This window comes from Aegilops tauschii, chromosome 7 (genome assembly GCF_002575655.3).
Source record: "Aegilops tauschii subsp. strangulata cultivar AL8/78 chromosome 7, Aet v6.0, whole genome shotgun sequence".
NCBI lineage: Eukaryota > Viridiplantae > Streptophyta > Magnoliopsida > Poales > Poaceae > Aegilops > Aegilops tauschii.
Window position 1 is genome coordinate 404,047,155 of NC_053041.3, and position 2,583 is coordinate 404,049,737.

The window sequence follows — 2,583 nt, forward strand, 5'->3', positions numbered from 1 at the left end:
AATGCGTTCCCCAACACAAACAACATGTTTGCCTCTTTAGTGTTAGTAGTGAGACACTTGTGGTGACATCAACAATTTTGAAGCTTCGCTACTCTGATCCAGACAAGGGTAGCTCAGAATCTGGAGTTCTTGACCATTCCAAACAAAGCCAATGTGCATACATAGAGAATGCTCGATAATGGCTTCGTTGTGGGTGATGATCTACATAGACATCGAATAAAAGCTAGAGTTCTTTGTGTTGCCTATGGACTTGAGGAGACGACCACCACCACTCTTGGTGATGCTCACACTCTCGGTTGTTTTGGAAATGTATGGTTGCCGATTGTGATGTAAGTGTTCCTTGAATGGCAAGGAATAACCGCTGAATGTTTGAAGATTTCAATCATGATGTTAGTATGCCAACTTTGGCTAGCCAGATTGATGCAAGAAATAGCAGGCAATTAGATCCACATTGTGTGGCAACCCAAAAACGGTTGTTGCTAGAGGAGGGGTAGAACTTGCATTAGTCGGCGATGGTGGCTGACATGACATGGTTGGGGGTGTGTGTGTGTGCTGTGGTGGTGGGGGGGGGGGATGGGTGCGCTCCTTAAAAACCACCATGACACACCCCTTGTTGAATCATGGGTTTGCGAAGCTAATGTCATGCGGGTGCGCGATACTCCTGCCATCGGAAATGAACACCATAAACTAAGTTTGGAGACCAACAACAGGAATGTGGCAGCAAAGTTGAGTGTTGTGGAGATGGATAAGTCGGCTTATGAGCCATTGGTCAAGGAGGTGAAATCGAAGCTGCACATTATTTAGCTAGAGAGGGTTAATGCGTAAAACTCTCTAAGATGTGATTTAGAAAAAATATACACATGTTTCATGTTCCTTCAGATTGTATTGCAGAGATTGGGCCACAACAACTTTCTCTCAAAGAAAAAAGAGAGAGAAAAACGATAAAGCTATCTAGCAAACATTCGCCAAAGATCAAATTACGACGAATGCCCCCAAGAGTCGTCTTCGGCCCAAAACTCCTCACGTTTTAAACAAGTTGCCATGACAGTTTTAAAAAACACCACCTCCATGCCACATAAACTGTTTTTTTTTCGAGAGTACGCCAATGACATACCATATCTTTATAGAAGGGAGTAAAATAATTACAAGAATTCAGCGCTTGATGCGAAAATCAAACGTTGGTCACCCCACCCACACCAAGAAACATCGACTAACTTTTCACAAATCTATGTAGACCTCCTACACCTACACTGGCCGATTCCCAATTGTTGATCTCATCGAGGATTTGGATGGCAAGATCCACGAACCCACTGATCTGCTCCGGCCTGTTGAATACACTGACATTTCCCGAAATCACTAGTTAAGGAGTACTCGTTGCAAAGATCACTCCAACTTTCCAGGTTGCGACAAGTGGCGCACATGCAACGCGCCACTTGTCGCAACCTGGGAGTTTTCCCTTTTTTCGTAGATCCGTTTATCCAAAACGTTTTATCTCTCAAACCGTTCGTCCAAATCTCGAACCGCTTTCACCGTTGGATTCCTCGTGTCGAGATCTTCAAAACTAGATCCCATGTTGATAGGTTTTGACGAACTTTTTTTCACGAAAAAACCGGACGAAAAACCCGAACCGGGAGCACGGTTTTTTCCCTTTCCGAAAGAGGCACGCCCGTGCCTCTCACGAAATCACAACCGCGCCTCTCGCAGAAGCAAAACCGTGACTCTTGCGAAAGGAAAAAAAAGAGAAAACGTGTTTTTTTCCCGTTTCCGAGGAGGCACGGCCGTGACTCTCGCGAAAGCACAACCGTGCCTCTTGCGGAAGCAAAACCGTGACTCTCGCGAAAGAAAAGAAAAGAGAAAACACGTTTTTTTCGTTTCCAAGGAGGCACGGCCGTGACTCTCGCGAAAGCACAACCGTGCCTCTCACGGAAGCAAAATCGTGACTCTCGCGAAAGAAAAAAAAACAGAAAATAGGTTTTTTTTCCGTTTTCGAGAGGCACGGCCATGACTCTCGCGAAAGAAAAAAAAGAAAACACGTTTTTTGCGCAAATTTTTTTTCGAATTTTTTTTATCAAAAAGTTAGGAAAGACCGGTGAAAAACCAAAACATCGCAAAAATCAGGGAAAAACTGTTAAAAAAGCCGAAAACGCGTGCGAAAAAATAAAATAAAAATCTGAAGGAAGCGTCCAGAGCGCGACACGTGGCGAATGACTGAGAGCGCGCTAAGTGATGATCGTTGTGAGGCTTTCGAAGAGAGCTCGTTAATTAGGATCTCTCGACATTTCCCTGTTCCAATAGCGCCCACGCGGTCCTGACGACCAAGGTGTCAAAACCACGCCTGTCCTGTTTAAAAAAGTTTCCGATGCTCCATGGCGAACGGGCGCCAGGATTGGGGTCCAAGAAAATAGGTTTGCCAAATAGACGGACAATACAGGTCGAGCACCGTACACGCGTACATCGCACGGTCGCACGCACCGAGCCCGAATGCCCGAGCATCAACGACACGAATCGCCGTCGTCCTCCTCCGCCTCCTCCTCCAAGCAAACGGAAGTCCCCCTCAAAAAAAAAAAAAGAAAAAAAAGCAAA